Source organism: Aptenodytes forsteri, unplaced genomic scaffold (genome assembly GCF_000699145.1).
Source record: "Aptenodytes forsteri isolate BGI_AS27 unplaced genomic scaffold, ASM69914v1 Scaffold2, whole genome shotgun sequence".
In the NCBI taxonomy this organism is placed as follows: domain Eukaryota; kingdom Metazoa; phylum Chordata; class Aves; order Sphenisciformes; family Spheniscidae; genus Aptenodytes; species Aptenodytes forsteri.
In genome coordinates, this window is record NW_008795695.1 from 11,896,136 (window position 1) to 11,903,205 (window position 7,070).

Here is a 7,070-nt window from a genome sequence, read left to right on the forward strand (position 1 = left end):
GGGATGGGGTCGGAGCTGTTGTCGATAAGTAGCATTGTAGAGGAAACTGTAAGAGTTTGTATCCTGCATCTCATGTGACTGCTAGAAAGAAGGTAAATACGACTTGCTCTGCCACAGCAGGAGGTAGAAGCAGAACCCAAAGGCAGCATGTCTTTAGACTGATCAAATAAATGCTTCCAAGGGTTTTCACATATACACACATATATATGTATGTGTGTGTATATTTGTAAAAATATAAAAAATACGTGTATATAAATATTTTTTAAAATGGTAACTGTTAAGAACAGTGTAGGATTCTGGAAATATTTAAATATTTGTTATAGGTAATGTGGACACTGTGGTAAGTGACTAGGATGTGGAAGGCATTTTCCCTATGAACATTTTATTTCCTAACTGCTTAGAGCAGGATTATGTTTTGATTCTTCCTTAGGCTTTTAACATGGGAAACTCTGAGGCAAAACACTGAATTTGGGGAATGCTGATCTGATCCACCTTGTGTTTACTGGATTGGTAATACCTGAGCGGGAACAACCATACGAGTGTTCGTGGCTCCGCAAGTGGATGTTAATTCCTCTTTCTTTTGCAGCCGGGATTTGATTTCTTTCTGACAGTAGCAGTGTCTCGTGGGAGTGGATTACAGGGTTGCGGCAGTGCTGTGATGTGTTTGACTTGAACCTTTGGCAGCCTCGAGGGATACACCCTGAGGCAGCTTTTAGCCATCCAGATGCTCTGATAGACCACAGTGAGCTGGGATGGAGTAGCTTAAGGGGAGAGCTGCAAACTGCTGTGGTACGGAGTGGTCGGTGGGATTAGGTTAGCAAAGCATTGCACAAGCAGCAGTGCGTTACTGCCGTCTCCTTTCTCATTTTTGTAGTCCATTTCTGAATGCAAAGAATTACGACCACGTCTGTACGTGGCTTGGGCTGGGGTGAGTTTGGTGGATGTAGTGGTCTGAGAGCTCCCTGCCTTGAAAAGTGGCTAATTTTCACCATGAAAATAAGAAACGAATACTGTGTTTGTGAATGTGAGTGCGCAGACGCATGCCCGCGTGTGCAGGCAGAGAGCAGGCACGTGTGCGCCTGTGAGCCTGCGTGTGCAGGTAGGCAAATGCGTGTGCCTGTGTAGGTAGGTACACATGCACAGCCACCCGACCATCCCTGTGATCAAAGTGAAGAAAGAGCCACATTAAAAAGCTGAAATAGCTTGAGATCCCGTCCTTATTGCCTCTGGTCTCCTACCTCGCCCAGCCTCACCCTGTCCCACGTCCCTGTTAATTGCTCGCAAACAGCAGCAGGGATGCAGCAGCAGCCGAGGTTGCTGCACGCTCACCGCGGGGCTGATGGGCAAGTCGGGTCCTTCTCCGGGAAACCGTACCGCCTTGTTGTGACACTCGCGCCAACCTGTGATGCCGGCTGCTTCGAAGCAGTCTAGCAAAGGGCAGAGGGAGAGGGGCCGAGGGGACAAACTGGTGGCACGCACGAGGGACCCTCGCGGCACACCTCAGAGCACAGTTCTGGGAATTTTACGTGGAAACAACCTGCCGCTAAGCCCTGTGGGGCTTTTTCTGAGTGCCTTAGAGCATGCACAGGGCTGTCAGCTAGAGGGAGGCAGCAGGGTGCTGCAGTGCATCCCCCCAGCCCGGCCCCTCCGCAGGGCAGGAGGGAGCGGAGGAGGTGGCATCTGAAGGAGTGGTCCCAGACGCCTGCAGGCGTCAAGCACAACGCTGGCCAATTCCCTTAGGTCGGCGTCCCTCTTGTTTTAATGGGAGTCAGATGCATAAAATCCCTTGGAGATGGGTTGCCGTTGATTAAGGGAATGACAGCCTCCCCCGGAGCAGCTTTTCCTGGCCCCACTCCAGCCTGGAGAGACTCTCAGGGGGCTGGCACAGCCCCACCACCCCCAAAACAGCATGGAGCAAAACAGTCCCTTTCTGAGGGTGAGCTTGGCTAGCTGTGCTGCCACCAGGGAGCTGCACCCTCTGCCCTGCCCCAAGCCAGCCCTGCTTCACCCCGGCGGGGGGCAAATCAGATGCCCCCCCCTCAGGCACACGTCTCCACCAGTAGGGAGAAGCCGGTGTGTTCCTCTGCATTTGTTGGCCTTTTAGTTTATTTTTTCTTTTAATTCCTCCAGGAATGAGGCAACTAATTGACAGTCGAGGGAAGCTCAGAGGGACAAAGGAGAGGATCAGGGAGGCCTCAGCTTCCCCACTGGCACAAGCTGGTTATGAGCCATGATGACTACCCAGCCATTTTGCTTCACTGGGTGCGCTGACAGCACAGTTAATTACCACTGCCTTCACCGTCGGGCTTTACCCTGACTTAAGGCTGGAGCAGCTGTTTTGGTTACTAATGGGGAGAAACGAATGGAGAAAGTCCAGTGGCGTCTGCAACGCCGCCTCCCTGCCAAAAAGCCGGCTGGAAAACCTCAGCCAGCCTCATCTGGGCAGGAGCCTCCCATGATGGAAAGGCAGGCGGCGGTGAGCCGGAGCCACCTGTAGAGCAGTGCGTGCCGGCACACGCCATGCGAGCTGTCGGGGTTCACTTGCCACCCAGGGCAAAGGGCTGCCGCAGAGCTGCCTAGTCCTGGCAGGCCTGCAAGGAAGAAGGAGAAAGGGTGCTCCGCCGAAAGTGTGTCTGGGGCTGTGTCCTTGGCGCTGCCGTGGCCCTGGGAAGGGGATGCCGGGAGCGGTTCTGCACTTCTGTCTTTCCTCAAAGCCGGCAGAGCCAAGGATGGGAAGCGAGCCTCTCAGTTTCCAACTGTGCAAGGCTTTTTGCTTTGGAAATGTCTCGGAGCTGGGACCTTTTCAGCAGAGAAAACACTGCCCCAGTGAAAGGGAGGGCAATGCACGCTGCGGGTTGTAGCTGTGGCAAGGGAGCTTGTCTGCATCTGCACTGGTTGGCCTGGTTTGCTACACTAAAGCAAACTTCTTCCCTGGGAATAGGTGCCCAAAGGGTGAGGGGAGAACAGGGGTGGTCCTGAGAGTAGTTTGACTTGGAGAGCAATGGAGCAGTACCGCCTTTCCTTAATAAACCGCTATCTGAATCTGGATTTAGGTCGAGTGGAAACAGAAAGCCCTGGCTGCTCGCCAGCGGCCAGTGGCCCTTTGCTGCTCTGCTCCCCCAGGCCCCGGTTACCACTATAGCAGCAGCCATGCAGCACAGCTTCCTCCTCCCCCTCTTCTTCCCTGCTGCTCCCTGTGGGGGATCTCAGTTGGGGCGTAGGCTCGCACATCCTTGTGTGGAAAAACAAGGAGCTTCAACATGGGGAGAAAGCCTGGTACCTCCCACCCATCCTGAAGGCACTACGCAAGTTGTACCCTGGCTGCACCAGGCAGATGGATGCTGCCGTGCTCAGGAATTGGGACTAAATGGGAACGTACTGGGGAGTAAAGGCTTTTCTGCTTTGGGAAGCTGGTGGTCAGGGTAAGTTCATCTCAAGGCATCTAGGATCTTCTTCAAGATGGGATGGACTATTCTGCTGATTAGATTTATTTTTTTTTTTTTTAAAGGAAGATGTTGAGATTTTTGTGAGCCCCTGAGACTGGCGGAGGGACTTCAGGTTAGGCTGAAGTCAGCCTTTATATTCACTGCATACAAACTTCTAGACTTTGATTTTGCAAAAGCACACGTGCTTTTGGATATAGCTACTGTGATAAATGTTCCCAATGTCAGTTTTAATTGTGGCCTGCTTAACCTCCTACGATGCCCCTAGCTAAGCATCTTTGCAAAGAGCAAGACAATGCTGGGACAAAGCCAGCCTCACTGGGGGTTTTAAAACACATGGCAGACATCAGTAATGGCAGCACAGGACTTGGCATGTTTTGCCAAGGAAATGTATTGGAGCCGGTCCCTGTTGAGGTAGGGTCAGGGCATGAACTCATGTGAAAACTTGCTCTGCCAGGATTTATTTCCTCCAATCCGATCAGGTGATGGAGACCAGGGGGGGACTCGTCAGACAAATTTCTCTCTCGTGCGTGTTGTGAGTCTGCAGCCCATGAGCCCTTAGTCCTGCTGCGGTCAAGGGTTACTCTCTGCCTGTGGGGCAGAGCCTGCCCCAGGGAGCAGTGCCTGCAAATGGGCTCTTGCCTGCTCTTCCAGGGAAAAGTGTGGAGCATCTTTCCCCTTGTCATTGCCACAGCTGTAGTATCTATCTTGGGCTTCTGCATGTTTCTGCTCGAACCTCTCAGAGCCAGGTGCTTCTGTGCAGATCACGAGTTGCTCTTTATTAGCTTTCATATGGTCTTTGCTCTACGTAACTGCAGAGAAAAGCCTGAAAGCCTCTCCCACAGCATTTCAAAAACACAAGGTAAATAAGGTGGTGGCAGCAGTGATTTTAAACCCTGTTTTTGCTCAGGTGCCTGACGCATGATTCCCTACAAGCTCAGGACTTCCCTCGTGCAGCAGCGAGGGCTTCCCAGCCCAGCTGGGTGTCGTGCCTGCCTCCCCACTAGCACAGCCTCCCCTCCCCGCTGCCCCCCAGCCCTGCGTCTCACTGCCAGCAGGCCGTGACGCCCAGCCGCTGAGCGACCGCAGCAGCCCAACGTGTTGGGATCTGCCTTCTGCCACCTCCCCTGTTGAAAGGCCTTCCCGTGCTGTTACGCTCTGTCTAATCAGCACTCACTTTGGGTTGTGAATCTCTCCCTGGCTCGGGTCTGTGATAGGAGTGCTGGTATTCAGCATTCTGCCACAGCCCCCGAGTTAAAGTGCATCCCAAAAGCAGGCAGAAGGGAGGGAGCGGAGCAGGGCCGTGCGTGATCCATCCCTCCGCAATACCAAACCGGTGTTGCAAAAGCAGTCAAAGGCTTCATGCAGAGGCCTGGGCGCACGTGAGGGCAGTTTTGGCCAAAGAACAGGACAGGCTAAGCGCAGCTGACATCTTACCTCAAAACCCTGGCCCCAGGACTTGTGTGTAAAGAAGCCCAGCACTGTTCCTTGCCTGTGTGGGTCTCCTTCAAAGTCAATGCTGCTTGAAGAAAGTCCTCCCTGTCTGAGACAGGGAGGGAAGGGGAAAGGCTGGATGCCCCCTCCCCAAGGCACAGGGACGATGGGATCTGATCAGCAGCTGGGCCCAGGGGCAGCTGGGGAGGTAACGCAGGTTTGCACCCCAGCAGCAGAGCTGCTTCCGGCACCCGAAAGCTTTGCCTGGGTTTTGGGGGACACCTGCGAGCTGGTCTGCATGTTATGCTACTCAGCTGGGGTTAAAGGAGTGTGGAGGAGAGCAGGTATCTCCCTCCTCAGACCTCTTTGCTAAAGGAGACCTTGTAGAGCAGCTCCCACATGCCTTGTTTTTCTTGCAACCCTGTTGTGCAGAGCCAAGGTGGTGCAAGAGAGGAGGCAGGAATGAAAGGGCTGAGGTTTGCCTCCCGGCCTCTTTGCAATCACCCAGCAATTCTCTCCCCTCGCTGCCACCGCCGAGCATGTTTGAACCGCAGGCTTGTTGAGTCCTCTCGAGGCCTGTAGAAACATGGCTCTGCAGCGCCTTGTGCTAAGTAGCAGGTAAATAAAGCTACTGGGTGCTGGGAACAAACTTGCGAAGACAGGTGATGCATCAGGGGCTGCACTATCCCCCAGAGGCAGAGGCTGGGATGGAGGAGCAAAGAATGGGGATGGTGTGAGGCACCTTCCCTGTTGCTGGGGCTCCTGCACGGGGAGCTGGCACCAGCGAGTGCTGGCAGAAACCCAGACTACGCTACCGCAGGTATGCAGGCAGAGGCTAGGTTGAAAAAATCGCATCTAGAGATGAAAAGGTGAAGCTTATGGTCACTAACACCATTTCACTGTATCTTTTTTTCCTACGTTCGTTACTCCTTGGGCTGAAGGAGTAACGGGGCCCCAGGAGGCCACAGTCAGAAGCCGTAAGGAAGCAGGCGAGCACAGTGTACGCAGAAACGCTGCAAACAACCTCTACCTGATTTTGGAGGCGAGCAAGAGGAGCTTATGTTCATCTTGCAGCCCTTTCTGCTGCCAGGGAGCAGTTAGGCAGCATGGGGGACCTGGATCAAGACTCAGTTCTGTAGCGCCCTCCATGCCTTCTCACCACCTCTCAAACCCACTTCCCGAGTGTGCGGGGTTTTGTGCACGTTTTAGGTGTTTGCATGGGGGCTGGAGCTGGCGGGTGAGTGGGCAGAGCCCATGGCTTAGGAGCTGGTTCACACCATTGCCTTGGCTTGCTTCAGGGCGTGAACTGAAGTCCAGGGAGGGAAGCTGGCAGAAAGTGGTGAGGGGAACAGATTTCCTTTCAGACTTGGGGCAGCTGAGTTCAACCTGCCAACTCAACTAGGGAAAAGGAGTCAAATGATACCGACTGTGCATTTATGGTAGGGTCTGGGGATTTCTTTTTTCTTTTGGTAGAGGTTTTGGGGTTGGTTTTTTTGTAGGTAAGTAGCAACAAAGCCTGATATTGCCATTAGGTCATTCTGTGTATTTTTCATTTTGGTTGTTGTTGTTTTTTAAAGAACGTGGCTGAAGTTGGAAAGAGGCAAAGAAATGCCTGTAAGCTCTAGGGCAGCAGCCCAGTTAGGACTTCAGCTAAGTCAGAGGAGTGCACATATGACCAGGAAAGTCACCCGCAGGAGGCCTTTACAAAACAGTAATTCGTAATTGCTGCATTAGTGCTAATTTAGCACCCCCATTCACCACCCCTCCTGCCCCCAAGGAAGGCAGTTCACAGGGACAAATACCCACTCCAATACTGGCAGCATGTCATTGCAATCCCTTCGTTGTTTTTTTTTCCAGTGCCAGCTGTGTTGCCTTCTATATGTAATGCATAGCTGGTGCCTGTTATTGTGAAAGACGGCATGGAAAATAAAGACTCATAAGTGTGGCCTCATGTTTAATTAGAGGCTAATGTGCTGTTAGGCACTGAAGGAATGTACTGGCGAAGCAGTGCTTGAGCTGTTTTAAAAGCATTGTATAAGTGTACTTTCCCCTTGCCTAGCTGGCATGCACCACCTTTGTTAGGAGGCACAAGACTGCTGTTCCCTGGTCTTACAGCTCTTTTGCAGTTCAGGCAAATACTGCTGGAATTAAAGTATCTCAAATCTCACTGTTTGGAGAACTTCGAAATGGAAG